Raw genomic sequence first — 19,491 nt, 5'->3', positions numbered from 1 at the left:
TATCACGGGACCTGTTGAATGAATTGAAATATAAAAGACGATGACATCACATGTAGAAATAAATTAGGAAAAGTCAATAAAAAAAATTAAGCTATGGGATTTTCTTCTGTTATTTTTGGAAAAGAAAATAATGGTCCCGTCTTTTTAAAAAAAATCCTAGATATTTATGGTATGACAGATGTTAGATAGAATTGGTTTGAATTTTGAGATAACATGATTTGTGGAGTCTATTATGCAGTCAATTCATGTCTCCCACCCCACAAAATTGCAAGATAGATTGTATTATTATAATTATTGTCCTACTTTTTGTTGTTATAAATAGGTTATTATATGTAAAGTTCTAAAATAAAATTACATGTTAATTAAAATTTGTATTTATTTATATATTATAAAATATTTTAATTTTTAATTTTTATTAAAATAAAATTTAAATAATTTTGATAACATATTAAAAAATAAATTTTAAATTTAACTTAATTAATTTAATAAAATTTATATTTATTTATATATTATAAAATGTCTTTATAAATATATATTTTGTTTCTTTCACCACTAGTCTTTAGCGGTTTATTAGAACTAGGTATGAAATATATGTGAGGCTATTAAGAAACATGATCCATGAAAACAACTACAGTAATTTGTTAAACATGTTTGGAACACTGATGTCTGATTAGGTTTTTGAGAGCAAATTGAGTTTCATTGAATTCAATTTTACTGATTCGTAAAGGTAAAGCAATGATGGAAGAGGGAGTTTAGTTAGTTACTTAGCATCAATATCATAATTATTGTGTTTCCTGTATTGGGATGGTTAAACTAATTACTATTAGACCTCACTAATTATTGATGAAAGACACTTTGCAGAAAATCCATGGATAACTTATTAGCTTCATGAATTATAGCTGGCCAAGGTCAGCAAAATTGGAAATATGGAAAAAACGAATAAAAAAAGGCATTACAAATAATGTAGCAATAACAATCACGAACCACGCTGATTTTGTTAACTTATTATAACTGATTTTTAAAATATGAAAATATATAAATATTTGGATTTTTTTGAATTAAAATTAATCTATAACTGTTCTCGGAGTTGAGGCGAGAGAACTATTGCATACTCAGTAGATACTCCCTTCTAAGAGGGATGTTCCACTTCCATTTCGTTGCTCTACCTCTCGTCTTTATGGTCTTCGATCTCGGATGATACATGCAAAAAACACTCCGACTTTCAAGTAGTGAGTACGGTGTTCGGCATTTGGTGTTATGGCGTACCTGAGTTTGAAATTTGTGTCTATTTATATAATTGTGGTGGATTTTTTTATTGGAACAAATTAGAGAACTTGGACTATGTTTAAAAACATATTACCTATAGCTCTTAACTACTAATTAGCTTCACCAACTCTGTTAAACGTAGTTAGATTTACGGTATCAGTCAATCTTAATTATGTTTCAGTCGTGCAGATCTTATCGGTACACTAACTATATAGAAATGGATGGAATTTCTTTCAGTAATCTTCTCTACAAATCTCTATCGTATCTTTATAGTTAGATTGTTGATTATTGATAGAAACGGTTATGTCTGTTTTGAATCCTTAATTATCGGAAGCATAAAGTTTGAGTGGGATTAGGATTACCAAATCCCATATAGGAATACAAAGATTTTAGAACCAAACGTAGAAACTCCAACATCAAATCAACCAAAGATATTGATTCCAATGCTTTTAAAAAGAGGATTCACGTGAAGTGGGATTTAATTCGTGTAAAGCTTTCTTTGGCTGTTGTAAAGACTAAAGAATTTTATATATTGTTAATTAATTATCAAGATTTATTTCCAAAGTAAAAAATGTTGACAAATATAAAGCAAATAAGTTCCAATTAGGTAGAAAATATCATAAGACAAATGATTACGAAATTGTAATGCATTGCTTACATTAAATACACTTCACTTCAGTTGTAAAATCTATTAATTCTCAGAAGAAGAAAAAAATCAATCAAAATAAGAGTGTCCATGAATCACGTTCTCTCTCAGACTTTTCTTTTATCTACGAAATGATTATCTTAATACAAATATAAAAAGGTGGTTGAGGCCACGTTCAATAAATTAAGTATGATTAATTAGTGGTAGTTAAGAAGATTTCCATATGAATACTGGGAAATGAGCACATGGCTCACTTATACATTATAATCAATTAAGTATATAGGGTTTGAAGAAAGACTTTTTAGATAAACTTTTTTAAATATAAGGAAAGAGAAAAGGAATATGGAGAATGAAAGTAACATGGGTATTATATAACATTGAAAAACTTGTAACATATTGAAATTGGTGGTTTGAGGAAAAGCAAATGGAAAATGAAAGGAGAAGAGGTATGAGGCATGTTAGTGTTGGATCTTTATCTATCTGAATGCACAAAATCCTCCAAATTTTGATAGCGTAGGACAGTGTGGAAGATGTTCCAACAGACTTTACGGTTTCTCCAAACTTCAGACCACATGGTAAGATGCTGGCTGGTGATTCTGCCCATCGAGTTGGTCGTCACCAAAGTGCCACCTACAAATTCTGAAATCATATATATAATTTATTCTTCCTATTTTCTGAGAACAAAAACTAACACATTTCGTGTTTGTATTTCACAAACGTAAGAAGTGGACTTTAAATTTAAAAAATTCTCTCACCTTTGTACTTTTCTCCTATAATTCCATATCAATTGTGAAAAAATAGGTTTATTTTTTTATTTATTTTTTAAATAATTTTAAATAAAGTATAATTTCATATTTTAAATAATATATCTCCATTCAAGCTGCATATTTCATTTCATGTCGTAACACTTTCATTCTTTCTCCGTTGCAGTAGCAGTAGTGTACCGGTCGGTACCAGACGAGCTAGTTTCGGTCCTGGTGACCGATCGACCGAGTCAAAAAACACCTCAAGTTACGCAATAAATAAGAGTAACGACAGTTACAATAGCACTTAACAAGTCACATTCATATCCCGAAATATGCGGGAAATATCTCCAAAAAATTAACTGAAAGATGTTACAAATATTCTCTAAATATTCCAATATACTTGTTCTGATCTCAAGTCGAGAGATAGCATCGCTAGGGTCAATCACCGCATCCGAGATATTGTTCGCTTTGGAGGTCGGTGTCCCGTCACGATTTTGTCCTTAAAAGGCGCCTCGATGGGTTAGAACATTGGTGCTGTCTGTAGGAACGAAAATGTTCCTTAGCCCTTCAACTAAGGGAATCCATTCCCCTTAGACCTCGACTGGGGAGTTTGTTCCGGTACCGCCAATATAGTCTCACATTGCTCAGGAGTCGAGGTCAAAGGCAATTTAAATACTCCCTCCTCCCTTAACTTGCCGAGGCGTCTTTAAAGGACAAAATCGTGATGGAGCATTGACCTCCAAAGCGGACAATACCTTGGATGCGGTGATTGACCCTAGCGATGCTATATCTCGAACTTAAGGTCGGAACAAGTAACATTGAGATAACAGTTCCATCATTATGATAGATTCTAAATGATTCTGATTTGTATTAAGAAGTGAATTTTAACCTAATTCAACTTTATAAAACCGACTTATAAGATAATATATACTATGAAATGTTTTTATCTCTAATCGATATAAGATGTAAAAAAAAAATCAAATTAAAATATAATAACATGTAGTTTGTAATAGTGTAAACAAATCTCATGTGAAAATCAATTTTATATAAATTACCTTTTATGTATTTGGAATGATAATTTTTTTTTAATATTTTTTTATCAGTAATAAATATCAGTTTTCAATATCTCCTACTAGTTCTGACATGTTTCTAGAGGCTCATAATATATGGCAGCGACTTATTCTTAAGAGACATTATATTTTCTCTTATTTTATTAACCGTATAGTTGTGCATTACAAACTTATGATATGATAGCAATACCAACACCCATGGGTCATCTAGTTGGATTTATTTATAAGTGGAAGTGTTTCTGCTATATTAGCAAATGTGTTTTGTTTTTTTAAGTTGAAAAGTTCCTGCTATATTAAAAACCAAATGAATTATTTATTGCCATTTGTTAAAATTAATATTGCTTTTATTACAACCCACTCCATTTCTTTGTAGAATCATATACTTTTGAATCCATCACTTGTTTTTTTTGTTTTTTTCTATATTTAAGATGTATGGAAGAGTTTCTAATTTTTTTTTGAAAAATATATATAGACAAAAGAAATTAACTTTTTTATAAGTTAAAAATAATTTTTGCATAATAAAATTAATTGATACAAAAATTTAATTTAATTTTAAATTTGTCTATAAAAAAGTTTTACACAATAATTTGTATAAGTCATGATATATAATTTTTTTACACATTATAAGTTAATAGTTTTATTATACATTTTACGTCACGATTGAATTATATATAAAAAAGAGAAGAAAAGGAGACTTTGTTAAATTTTGGTTAAAATTTCATACTTTAGTTGATGAAATTATTTATTTATTATATTTAGGATTGTAATTGTTTTGTATTGAATTTATGAGTAAAACCTTGTTTTTCATTTGAGATTTAATAGTATTAATTATTTTATAAAATATTATATTTTCGGATTGTTCAATTTAAAATTTTTATTATTGCTTATTTAATTAAAATATATTTCAATTATTATGAAATTTTGGTATATGTTAATATTTTTTTTTCAAGTGTATTCTTTATTGTAGTGGATTTAATCTAACTAATTTTATGTTGAGTACTTGGATATTAATGTGAATGTTGTCATAATATTATGAAAATAATTAATGATTTTTTTTAATGAGATAAGACAACATCTTTCAAATAAAGTTTAGATATATATTTATTGTATAAATTATTTTTGATGTAGGTTGAGAGAGTTTTACCAAACACATATTCTAATGTGCATAAGTTTCACATGGTTGACATATATTTTAAAAGTCGTGAATTTGAAGACAAAATATGTTAAAGTCATAAAATTTTATTTAAATTACTAATTTTTTCAAGGATATTCTATGAAATGATAACATCTTAAAAAATTGTATGTATCATAAAAAAAAAAACATGTTTACCATAATGATTTCATAATATATAGAAAATAGTTTGAAATTTATTACAAATGTCTACAATATTTGATATTACACAACAAATACCCAATTTGAATAGTAGTAAAAAAAAATGAAATGAATGGTCTATTTGCAAATGTTTTATTGTACCTTCCAATAATTTTAAGATTTAGACAATTATTTGCTAGTAAATATGATGCAAAATACTTCATATGACATGCAAATGGAAGAGAAAGTGATGGAGATTTTCATCATCCTACTAATTATCTTTAGTGGAAGAAAATTGATAATCTTTTTTTCAAATTTTGAGAGTGGGGCAAAACTCCACTTGGAAATGAAACAAATATTAATTTTTGTGACTTAGACATTAACAATTCATGGTCAATTGATGATGCACAATCTTACATATTAGTTGTGCATAAAGGGAAAATACATCACATTATCTTTAATGATTTAAGGTTTGGGAAATTATGAAAATGATACATATTCGATAAATGACTTAAGAATTTTTCTGGGAGTGATTAACATATATTTATTCACACTCAATAGCTTTAATAATGGATTATTGGACTATAATAATAAATAAATCCATTGTTTTAATTCGGATTCATATAATTGGGTTTATTTGGGCCTTAACTATTATTATTGTTAATTTTGTGTTTTTAGAGTAAATTATCCGGAGGAAGCATCTTTGTGAATGGGCCAAATATGCAAAAATTCAAGTTGCTTCTTGAACCAAAACAGAAAACAAATTCTAAGGAAAAGAAAAAGAAAATAAATCTACAATATCTCAGAAACAGAATTGGAAACAAATCTTCTGCAAAATACAAGAATTCTGGAAAGTTAAAACTTGGAAATTGTTAAGAAAATATAAATATTTTCCCAAGATCTTTGGAGCAGAAAAGCCTATAAAAGGACACAAACATCAATGAGAAAATGGGAGCTTCATAGGGTTTTCTTAGTTACTTTTCCTATTTGTAATTCTTTTGTTTTGTCTCCGCATGGAAGACTAAACCTTTTTGGTTGATTCCTTTGTAATTTCTCATTGAGTTATGAGGTTTTGGTCAATAAAAATTTTGATTTTTAATTCTCTATGGCAGTTGTTTTCATAGTCTAATCTCCTGGAAAACTAGTTTTTGTGAGAGGTTATACTTGAACGCACGATTGAGAGTCTTCTTTATCTTAAACTTTGGTTTCATAGTTAGCTTGCATTGTTCTAATTAATTTCTAGGGGCGCATGATTCAAGGGAGAGGAGATAAGCATTCCCATAGAGTATATGCATGGAACAAAGTGGGTATTGATTAAACCAGAAGACGCATGCTTTACTTGTGAGTTTCAATTGAATCAGGTCGGTGCATGTTCAATATATTTGAGCTCTGTTGGAGGATTGAGAAAAGATTAATCTTTAGAGAACCTAGGAAGAATTCAATGGTGGAAGAACTTGGGGATTGATACAAACCAAGCCAACTAGGAGATGATGACCAAGGATGCAAATTACCATTCACACAATGAGAAGTCATCTCCACTTTCAAGTGAAGACTTCACCAGAGGGAGAAATGGACAAAGACCAGAGCATCTAATGTTCTTTCTACTAGTCTTCTTAAGAATAAAACAAGTTGTAAATAAATTGGACTCACTTGAGGGGTCCAAATAGCAAGATAAGCAAAGAATATGTGCTTTTAGCATAAATAGGAGTGCTCATTGCAAAATGGGCTTGATTCAAGCCCACTTTTTCAAGACAAGGCATCTATGTTTAGGAAGTTAACCTAGTTTCTAGAAGAATGAGCCTTAGGTGTGGTTTTGACTTAAGTCAATGACCTAGGCCGTCCCTTTTAGTCCTTCTCATCTTACCCTTGCTCTTCTTGTTTTCCAAGCCACCCATTCCTATAAATAGGGTGTCATATTCCTTGTATTTCTCATGTTGAATTTGAATAGAAAAATTACTCTGCACAAATTGTGTGAGGTGTTTTTTAGGCTTGTTTCCTCTTAGCATTAGGTCTCATCTTGAGTGATTGGAGATCTCTCAAGTGGCGGTCATCAACACTTATCTTGGAGGAAAACCACACTCCAAGTGGCGTGTCCAACTCTCTTCCACCACATAAGCATTTTCCTTCCTTGATCTCTTTCATTTTTCCATTACTCCATTTATCTTTGTGTTCTCTTGTTCTTATTTTCCTGCGTTGTCAATTCGGTTTCCATCTTGCTTTTATGTTTCCTTCCATGTTCATTTAATTTTCGCCCTTCATCATCAATCACCATATACTTGTATTTTTCCTTTGCCCTTTAAAAGCGAACTTTCACACTTATTTAACCACTTGGTTAAGTTCGTGTTCAATGAAGATATTCTTTGGGTTCTCACCATATAATTGATAAAAATCTCAATCCTAAGTAAAGTGTCATATGTAAAATGGATAAATTTAAAATTAACTCACATCAGGGATCAACTGCTTTTTATTTTCTGTTTTAATCTCTTTTATATTTTCTACACAACTATCTTTACCCCTTTTTATTATTATTGTTATTGCTAAATTTTATTGCTTGCAGATAGATTCTAAACACTGATTTATTGATTTTACTATTGGATTCATTGGGAGACGACTTGGAGTTATTTGACCACAATTATACTATCATCTCTCTAATGTTAGACAAGTCTACGCTAAAATCATATTAATTTGACAGCAAAACGACAACTATCAGGGAGGAATGAGTCAAAGTATTTTATAGACATCAAGATGACACTTTCAAGTTACATGCAATATTATTCTATATGAGAACTTGAGTGAGTATAATATTTAGAGTTAATATAATGTACATTTAATTTGTGAAGAATATATAACATCATCATGTATATCTAATTTGTGAAGAAGATACAAATAACTTTAATTTATTTATATTCCCAATATGATCTTAAGGAATTTAATGTATATGTATTTTAAACAACTAATTCACATATGTAATACTTGATTTTAGTATAATAGACAACTTGAAGAAGACAACTTGATTTTAGTACATATTAATATCATGTAGATTTAACTTGGTTGTAATTCACACATGTCTCGTAGTAGTAGGAAATATAAGAGATCTTTAAAATTAGATAATGTAATTTTTATTATTACTTTTAACAACCCACATGTGTAATCTTTAAAATTATATCCATCAATAAATTTATGTTGCAAGTATTTAAAGAAAATGAATCATTCCCATGAAAACAAGAGAAGATGTTAGACTTAGATGAACAACAAAAGTTAGAAATTTATAAACCATGAAAAATTCTATGTTTGGATACAAATTTGGTTTCTACTATAATTTGAATAACATAGTATGCTTTTATGTATACATGTGTTATTTATGTATTTTTTAAATATAATTGTCCGCATCAAACTAGTTTTAATTTTGTAAGATGAAACCAACATATTAGAAGGACACAATTTATATAAGTTATGATTATACTCAATATTAAAAATATTAATTCTGTCATTAATAATCAACATAGACCTCGTATTATATACATTAAAAGTAGTAGTGATTCAGGTTTCAGATTGTAGGTTGGTTAATTTTAATGAGTATGAATTGTTCTAATTTTAAATGTTAATTAAGAATGTAGGATTTGAACTTTTTACATAAAATATTAACCGATATAGAAATTTTTTATTTTCAATGTCTCATCTTTCAATATTGGTTTTGAAATTTATATTGATTACTTTCCAAAATTGACATTAAATAATTTTATTATTTTATCCATTTTTCATTTTTTATTTTTTTCCTTCCTCCAAAAATGTATGTATGATACTAAACTCAAAATCTCTTTATCAAATACATATATTAATCTATTTTTCTTCTTTTAGATCAAGGGTATTCTATTTGAAGATTTTTAGTACAATTTGTGGTCGATCTCTTAATGTTACATAAGATTTAAAAATATTATCTATTACTTTCTAATAAAAATATATATCAGGATTCTTAATTCACTTTATTTTCTTCATATTTTTATTTGATATTTAATTAAGAACTTGTTCTTAAGAATTATCGTTCAAAAAAATTAGTTGTACCCATTACATCAATTTCATTCTTAAATAAATGAGAAAAATAACAGCTAGTTATACTTGCATTTAAGAATTGGCGATGATTAAAATTATTTATGAAGAAGTTTTTGGGATCCAATTTCATCCAACCATGTATGAATATTTGGGCCGCAGGTTTGATAGGCCTGCTTTTAGTAATAAATTATAGAGTATACTACGTACAATTAATGTATGTTTCGTTGAGTTGCTGTGGTGTAGTGGTTATCACGTTAGTCTTACACACTAAAGGTCCCCAGTTCGATCCTGGGCAGCAACAAAGTGTTATGTCTTTTTTTTATGGCATCACTTTTGTTATAATAAAAAGAAAATAAATAACTTTATAAAATTAATTATATTAATAAGAATGAAATTAATAAAAAATGTATATTAAAAACATGTGTTTCCACTACTTTTTTTATAATGACTAGGCGAGTTGTGTATCCGTATTTTTTATTTTTATCATTACAACACATGTGACATCATTAAGCAATAAACCAAATATTTATCCTCAATTGTTCAGTCAACATTAATCATTAAAATATAATGAAATATGTTTGTCTTTTCTTTGTCTTACACTTACAGAGATACTTAGTCAAACCGTTCATATTCTTTATCATTACCGTCAACCACTTTCCCTCTATATCCTCCATCACCACCACCCTCTTATTCTTAACCTTTCCAATCAAATCCCAAAACGTTAGCTTTTCGCTTGTTTGTTCTTCCCTCTTCCCATCAATTTTTTCACTCCTTTCGCTCATACACTAACACATTTCCCCTTTTCTCCCTAAGCCCTCTCTTTCTCATAGACTAACCCCTCTCACTCCCACCGACGCACTTTTATCTGGTACGTTTTTTTCCCTTTCAATTTTTTATACAGTGAACAAAGTCCTACTATTCTTTTATTTTGTTTTCTTTAATAGTTATGTTATAATTTTGATTAAATTGTTGTCTTCGTGTATTTTATGACGTTATTTGTGTCAGCACAATAATAACAATATTGTTACCATACAATGCCGAAGATATGCATAAATGAATACAAAATAAAAGTAAATTAAGATGTTGAACGATATGCCTATGACAGTTTCTCATTTGTTCTTATATGTGGCATCTATTTAACAATAACGTGGTTTTCCTTTTTTGAAACATCTTATAACTTTTTTAACTTTGTGTAACTCTTTCTAACTCCTCATTTCTTAGAATACAAAACATTTGGACGTGTTCCATAACTTTCCAAGAGTCTTTTCACGTTCTCCCTTGCAATGTGTCTTGAGCAACTTACCCCTTTCACCTCGATACTTATAGGTACGTCCAATACTCCTTTCGTTCAAACTAATTTTTTTTTCCTTCGAGTGGATGCATTGGTGAGGTTGTGTGCTCTGTGTATTTTTGTTCATCACGAGATTCATCTAGGAGTCTTCTAGAAAACTATTTGTTGTTTAATCGCAGTTCAATATTTTTTTCCATGGATTACGCTGCTTCGATCCTTGGGCAAGAAAGGATCTTTTGAGGGAAATCTCAATGTATACATTCAGTAAAAGGCTTAATTAAGAAACTGAGGGAATCACAAGCTCTCAATAAAATTGATGAAAAACAAGTAAGGGTTCAAGTTTGCGAGCTGGATGAACCCTTGTGTAAAGATGAAACTATGGATACTGAGAGTCTGTTTTGCTTTGTTTATGATACTGTTTTTGTCAAATTAGGGTTGCGATTGTCACTAGATTTATTTGAAAAATAAATATTGACTGCTTTGAATGTTGCTCTAACCCAATTACATCCTAATAGTTGGGTCTTCGTTTGCGCCTTTAGTATTCTCTGTACCCATTTCAACATTATTCCAATGTCGAATGTGTTTTTTTATTTCTTCGAGTTTAAAGGTTTGTCTTGCTAGTTATGAACGTCCTTGAGTAGTGTTAGTGGAAGGGGCTTGCTTATCCTTTTCTAGTCATCGTACAAAATTTTTAAGGTTCGTTTAGTCAAGGTCCTATCTTTACCCAAGGAGTCCAATATTTTGAAAGGATTTCCCTTGTATTGGACCCCGAACTCCTATACTCAAGTCACTCGTTAGTTGGAGGACTTGGATGTCAAAGAGTGGGAAATTTGTGAGAAGTTGAAGAGGATGGGCACAATTTTTGACACCTTTACACTTATAAAGTGCGAGTATTGAGCTATGGATTTAGAGGTGTACATTGGTATAAATCCCCTTCACAATGACCATCATTCCCAAAGAGAAGGGTAGAAAGAAATAAAATACGAAAAATATGAAGAAATGGAAGAGCTATAAGAAATTATGTAAATTAATTTCTATAAAGTGACTCACATGACTTAGAGTTTGAGTTTTGGGCCCGAATATGATTTAATAATAATAATAAAATAAAGGGGTCGTTGGTTAATGTGAGAAATATATATATGATGATACCTAATGAAAATCAACATCTGATGGAGATTGGAAACTAAAAGCAATAGGGTTTTGTCTCTGCAAATAAACGTTGTCTCACTATTAGCCATCAAGAAAGTGTGTGACAATATAGTAATTGCCAAGAGATAGATTGGGACAAAGGAGATAAAGTAACTGCTCAAGTAGGATCACTCATGAATCAAAATAAGTGTATATTCCTTCTTGATTGTATGAATATGTGTGAGAATCATGATGTGATAAGATCTATATGTGAACATGAATGTATGCGTTCATAATCATGTTTTAATTTACATGTGGTATCACAACCTTTTTGCTCATTTTTGTGATTCTCCATTAATGTTTTTCCATAATTTTAAGAACCTTAATTTTTTTCCCAATTTAATTAATCCCAATTGAAGAACCCTAATTTTAAAGTGACACGCATGAGTTAGAGTTTGGACTTTGAGCCCAAATATGATTTAATAATAATAATAGAATAAATGGTATGTTGGTTAACGTGAGACATATTTATCTGATGATACCTAATGAAGATTGGGAACTAAAAACAATATGTTCTATCAATTAATTTCCTTCACATTAAGATTCAAGTTGATTTAATTTACATTAAATTAAAATATAATGTTATAATATAATTGTATGTGTGAATTCCTCCACTTATGTCATTAATTTGTGCACCTTACGTCATACTTTCATTTATAATTTTATTAAAATTGAATTAAAGATTTTAATAAAATTTTATTATTTATGTTATAATGTAATTTAATTTGCATTAAATTAAAATTTAATTAAAAGTATAATAAAATTTTATTATGTTGTAATGTAATTTAATTTGTATTAAATTAAAATTTTAATAAAATTTTATTATGTTACAATGTAATTTAATTTACATTACATTAAAATTTAATTAAAATTTTAATGAAATTTTATTATATTGTAATGTAATTTAATTTTTATTAAATTAAAATTTTATTATGTTATAATGTAATTTAATTTACATTAAATTAAAATTTAATTAAAATTTAATTAAATACAAATTAAATTACATTACAAAATAATAAAATTTCATTAAAACTTTAATTAAACTTTAATTTAATGTAAATTAAATTATATTAAAACATAATAAAATTTCATAAAAACTTTAATTAAATTTTATTTTAATACAAATTAAATTTCATTACAACATAATAAAATTTCATTAAAATTTTAATTAAACTTTAATTGAATATAAATTAAATTACATTATAACATAATAAATTTTTATTAACACTTTAATTAAACTTTAATTTACTACAAATTAAAATACATTACAACATATTAAAATTTTAATTAAACATTAATTTAATACAAATTAAATTACATTATAACATAATAAAACTTTAATTAAATTTTAATTTAATACAAATTAAATTACATTAGAACATAATAAAATTTCATTAAACACTTTAATTAAACTTTAATAAAATTATTATTGAAATTGATGGCGTAAGGTGCTCAAATTAACGACAATAAAGTGCAGAATTCACACATGCAATTATATTTTAATTTAATGTAAATTAAATCAACTTAAATTTTAATATGTAGGAAATTAATTCACACATAGTTTATTTTTCCCATTTTCTAAAATCCTAAAACATGAATTACAGCCACCACCATCACCTTGCACCATGCGGCAGCTGCCAGCCACATACCATTGCGCACTGCCGGGCAATCCACTGCACGAACCACTATGCCGCTAAAGGGTCCAAGAACCTCCGTGTCGCAGCCACGAACCACCGCACGCGAAGACTAACTATGCGAACACTCGCGCAAACCATCACACTGCACCAACACTGTGTTGCGCGAACCATTGCATGAAGAAGACTCACCGCACCACGCGAAGAGAACCTACTGCGACTGCACGAACCACCACGCCACACCAGCCACCGTGCTGTGCGAACCACCGCGCTCCTTGACGTCGACCAGGTTGCGGTAACCTACGTCGTCGGCTACAGATATGGGTGGTCACAAAGATGCGCGGGCTGACAGCGGTCTTCACGCCGTTAATGGCGTTTGGTTTAGGACAAATAGGATTCTATTATTGAAGAATAGAAACATTAATCTCACTACAAAAACCAGTGTAAAAAGTGGCGGTTTTATTATGGCGGTTATTAATAACTGTCACAATTTTCAGTATAATATGTCATTTGACTAACCGCCACAATTATCTTTGTATAATACGTCATTTCAGTATAATATGTCATTTTTAACTGTCGCAATTATCCTTCCAAAAAAAAAAGTTCCCCAGTTTTTTCTCTCCATACACCACTTCTCATTATTCTTTTTTTTAAAAAAACTTGCTTTCACTTAAAAATTGAATTTTTTTTTTGAAAACTTACTTTTCCTTTAAAATAATTTTTTTTAAAATTTGGTTTGAGTTTGGAAACCAAACCCTAACACCTCTTCCCTCTCTGCTCCACACCCCTAACGTCTCTTCCCTCTCTCTGCTCCACACCCGCCTCTTCCCTTTCTCTACTTCACACGAAACAAAACCCTAACGCCTTTTACATCTGGTTGCTCCACACGAAACCCTAACGCCTTTGTCCTCTCACGAAACCCTAACGCCTTTTTCCTCTCACGAAACCCTAATGTCTCCGTCCTCTCACGAAACCCTAATGCCTCTGTCCTCTCACGGAACTAACGCTCACTCTCGGGTCCGCCATCGCCACCTCCGCGCAAGGATTCAGGTTTGTGCTTGCGCGCCCTAAACTCTATGGCTTTGTTGTTGTGATGAATTTACTGTGTTACTGTGTTCATGTGATGGTAGGAATTTGTTGCTGTGAGAAGAAGTTCAGGGTCGGAGAAGAACTTGCATCAATTAATATCTAAATGGATTAACCAGCATCCGAAAACAAATCACTGATCCAGGTAGTCCCTTGACAATACATCTTTGTTAATTTTACTTCCCCGTGCTCTCAAAATCTTAAATGTCTGCTACGATATCTTCTTTCATCTATGAGCCACAAGCTATGGAGTATGCAAAGCTCATTAAAATTATTTGGAACCACACTGGACGTGGCAACTGGGCAATGGATTGAATATTCATAAGGAATTGGAGCTGGTAGGTTAACTCTGACCCTAAACCAGAACTGGGATATTCTCTATAGTTCAGTTCATTGGATAATGCAACATATAATATATATGTTTATTGTCTGTTCAAAGTATTTTATAATTTGTTATAAACCCTAATTTTAAATTAGAATTCTTAAATTGGGAATATTTAAAAAAATTAGGGTTCTTTGATTTTGGTTGGTTTATGACAATTAGGGTTCTATTATAGAGGAATGGAAACTTTGATCCATAAACCCTAATTTTAAAATTAGGTTCTTCAATTAGGAACAACAAAATTAGGGTTCTTAAAATTATGGAAAAACATTAATGGAGAATCACAAAAATGAACAACAAGCTTGTGATACCACATGTAAATTAAAACATGATTATGAACGCATACATTTATGTTCACATATAGATCTTATCACATCATGATTCTCACATATATTCATACAATAAAGAAGGAATAAACATTTACCTTGATCCATGAGTGATCCTACTTGAGCAGTTACTTTATCTCCTTTGTCCCAATCTATCTCTTGACAATTACTTCATTGTCTAATAGTGAGACAACGTTTATTTGCAGACACAGAACTCTATTGCTTTTAGTTCTCAATCTCCATCAGATGTAGGTTTTCATTAGGTATCATCATATATATATTTTTCACGTTAACCAACGGGCACTTTATTCTATTATTATTATTAAATCATACTCGGGCCCAACGCCCAAACTCTAAGTCATGTGAGTCACTTTATGGATCAAAGTTTTCATTCCTCTATAACAGAACCCTAATTTAAAGTATTCTCAATTTAAGAATCCTAATTTAAAATTTAAGGTTTATAGATTAAGGTTTTCATGCCTTAATAACAGAACCCTAATTGTCCTAAACTAGACGCCATTAACGGCGTTAACACCCTGTGAACCCAAACATGTGAACACTGCTGTCAGCCCGCACATCTTTTTCAACACATATACCTACAACCGACGACGCAGGTGGCCGCAACTTGGTCGACGTGAAGGAGTGTGATGGTTCGCGCAGCACGGTGGCTGGTGTGACGCGATGGTTCACGCAACACGGTATTGATGCGGCGCGGTGGTTCGCGTGAGCGTTTGCGTAGTGGGTCTTCGTGCACGGTGGTTTGTAGCTGCGACGCGGAAGCTCCTGGACCCTTTAGTGGCACGGTAATTTGCACAATGGCTCGCACGGTGGATTGGCCGGCAGCGCACAGTGGTCCGTGGCTGGCAGCTGCTGCATGGTGCAAGGTGGCAGTGGTGACTGTAATTGATGTTTTAGGGTTTTAGTAGAAGGGAAAAAGAAATTGTGTGTGAATTAATTTCCTGCACATTAAGATTCAAGTTGATTTAATTTATATTAAATTAAAATATAATGTTATAATATAATTGCATGTGTGAATTCCTGCGCCTTACGTCGTTAATTTGTGCATGTTACGCCATCAATTTCATTAACAGTTTTATTAAAGTTTAATTAAAGTTTTTAATAAGATTTTATTATGTTATAATATAATTTAATTTTCATTAAATTAAAGTTGAATTAAAATTTTAATGAAATTTTATTATGTTGCAATGTAATTTAATTTGTATTAAATTAAAGTTTAATTAAAGTTTTAATGAAATTTTATTATGTAATTTAATTTGCATTAAAATAAATTTTAAAAAAAAATTAATATGTTATAATGTAATTTAATTTTTATTAAATTAAAGTTTTTATAAATTTTTATTATGTTATAATGTAATTTAATTTACATTAAATTATAATTTAATTAAATACAAATTAAATACAAATTAAATTACATTACAAAATAATAAAATTTCATTAAAACTTTAATGAAACTTTAATTTAATGTAAATTAAATTATATTATAACATAATAAAATTTCATAAAAACTTTAATTAAACTTTATTTTAATACAAATTAAATTTCATTACAACATAATAAAATTTAATTAAAATTTTAATTAAAATTTAATTTAATGTAAATTAAATTACATTATAACATAATTAAATTTCATTAAACACTTTAATTAAACTTTAATAAAATTATTATAGAAATTGATGGCGTAAGGTGCACAAATTAACGATAGTAAAGTGCAGGAATTCACACATGCAATTATATTATAATATTATATTTTAATTTAATATAAATTAAATGAACTTAAATCTTAATATGTAGGAAATTAATTCACACATAGTTTATTTTTCCTATTTTCTAAAATCCTAAAACATGAATTACAGCCACCACCATCACCTTACACCATGCGGCAGCTGCCAGCCACAGACCATTGCGCGTTGCCGGGCAATCCACTGCGCGAACCACAGTGTCGCTAAAGGGTCCAAGAACATCCGCGTCGCAGCCACAAACCACCGCACGCGAAGACTAACTAAAGGTTTATAGATTAAGGTTTTCACGCCATAATAACAGAACCCTAATTGTCCTAAACTAGACGCCATTAACGGCGTTAACACCTTGTGAACCCAAACATGTGAACACTGCTGTCAACCCGCATATCTTCGTTAACACATATATCTACAGCCGACGAAGCAGGTGGCCGCAACTTGGTCGACGTGAAGGAGTGCGATGGTTCGCGCAGCATGGTGGCTAGTGTGACGCGATGGTTCATGCAACACGGTATTGATGCGGCGCGGTGGTTCGCGTGAGCGTTTGCATAGTCTGTCTTCGTGCACGGTGGTTCGTGGCTGCGACGCGGAGGTTCCTGGACCCTTTAGCGGCGTGGTAATTTGTGCAGTGGCTCGCACGGTGGATTGGCCGGCAGCGCACAGTGGTCCGTGGCTGGCAGCTGCTACATGGTGCAAGGTGACAGTGGTGACTGTAATTGATGTTTTAGGGTTTTAGCAGAAGGGAAAAAGAAATTGTGTGTGAATTAATTTCCTGCACATTAAGATTCAAGTTGATTTAATTTACATTAAATTAAAATATAATGTTATAATATAATTGCATGTGTGAATTCTTGCACCTTACGTTGTTAATTTATGCACCTTACGTTAATTTGTGCACCTTACGCCATCAATTTCATTAACAGTTTTGTTAAAGTTTTATTAGAGTTTTTAATAAGATTTTATTATGTTATAATGTAATTTAATTTTCATTAAATTAAAGTTGAATTAAAATTTTAATGAAATTTTATTATGTTGTAATGTAATTTAATTTGTATTAAATTAAAGTTTAATTAAAGTTTTAATGAAATTTTATTATGTTATAATGTAATTTAATTTGCATTAAAATAAATTTAATTAAAATTTTAATAAAATCTTTTTATGTTATAATGTAATTTAATTTGTATTAAATTAAATTTTTAATGAAATTTTATTATGTTTTAATTTACATTAAATTAAAGTTTTAATGAAATTTTATTATGTTGTAATGTAATTTAATTTGTATTAAATTAAAGTTTAATTAATTGATTGAAAAGTGAGGAATGAAAAATTATTTTTTTTCCGCTTTATATATTAATTTTTTAAATTAAAGTTTTGGAATTATTTGAATGATAGATTTGTAATCACCAAAGTGATCAAATCTTTATGTTTTATTTAATTCCAAATTTTGGATGAATTTTATTTCATTTAATGATATAATTTCTAGAATTATTTGTATGATAGATTTGTTAATCACCAAAGTGATCAAATCTTTAAGTTTTATTTAATTCCATATTACTAATAAATTTTATTTCAATTACCTATAGAATGAATGCTAAATTATTTAAATATGGGTAAATGAAAATTCATTATTATAAGACATTTTTGGATCACCCAAAGGTGGATCAATTGTCCTTATAATTAATGGATATGATTGTTAATAGTGAGTATGTGTTATTAGTTTTGCTTGTATATCCAAAGATAACAAGTGTTTCTAGTTAATGCATATATCTTGCCAAATAAAGTTAATACTATTAACATCATTATGTTTTGTGTATTAATGAATCTCCCAAAGGAGAACATTAGTATACATAGAATGTTTTCTGAATCTGTATTGTATGTTTAGTTTATGACTCGAAGTATTAATGTTAAGTATGTGTGATTGCAGTATCTGCTCATGTAGCCTTACATTCGCAAGCTACGTCTGTTCCAGTCTAAATTTTTTTTACGAGAGTGAAAAAGTCCAATTTCACTTAGGTGTATTGGATCTTGATTTGGCCATTCGAATCGAGAAACCTACTGATATTACTGATGATAGTAGCAACGAGGAGAAAGCTCATTATATGGCTTGGGAAAAGTCAAACAAACTTTGACTGATGTTTATGCGAATGAGCATAGCAAGCAATATCAAGTCCACTCTTCCCAAAACCGAGAATGCAAAAGAATTCATGAAGTCTGTGGAAGAACGCTCCCAAACAACTGATAAGTCTCTTGTTGGGACATTAATGAGTACATTAATCACCATGAAATTTGATGATTCTCGTACTATGCACGAACATGTCATTGAAATGACTAATATTGCGACAAGACTTAAGTCTCTTGGAATGATAGTGGATGATAATTTTCTCGTGCAGTTCATTTTGAACTCTGTACCGTATGAGTATGGTCCTTTCCAGATGAACTATAACACTATGAAAGATAAGTGGAATATGCATGAATTGCATAGCATGTTAGTTCAGGAAGAGACTAGACTGAAGAATCATGAAAACCACTCCATACATTATGTTAACAATCAGGGAGCTGGAAAGAAAATCTTTAAGAAACATGGAAAGGGTAAAGGACCACTGAAGATAAATGAGTCTTCTACTAAGCTTCAGAAAAAGAATGACAATGTCATTTCTGCAAGAAAGATGAACATTTCCAAAAGGATTGTCTGAAACGTAAGGCTTGGTTCGAAAAGAAGGGTAAGCATAATGTTTAT

The 19,491-nt window shown here is 30.0% G+C and overlaps 1 non-coding gene across 1 annotated transcript; it reads left to right on the top strand.

Annotated features, from left to right (window-relative positions):
• The first annotated feature begins 9,318 nt into the window (after positions 1–9,318).
• On the top strand, positions 9,319–9,391 carry TRNAV-UAC (transfer RNA valine (anticodon UAC)). The gene has a single exon. It is a non-coding gene; the product is annotated as a tRNA-Val (tRNA).
• The last annotated feature ends 10,100 nt before the right edge of the window (positions 9,392–19,491 follow it).

Source organism: Phaseolus vulgaris, chromosome 5, assembly GCF_000499845.2.
Source record: "Phaseolus vulgaris cultivar G19833 chromosome 5, P. vulgaris v2.0, whole genome shotgun sequence".
NCBI classification, from domain to species: domain Eukaryota; kingdom Viridiplantae; phylum Streptophyta; class Magnoliopsida; order Fabales; family Fabaceae; genus Phaseolus; species Phaseolus vulgaris.
The sequence above is the reverse complement of the archived record's forward strand: the minus strand, read 5'-3'. Positions and strand labels throughout refer to the sequence as shown.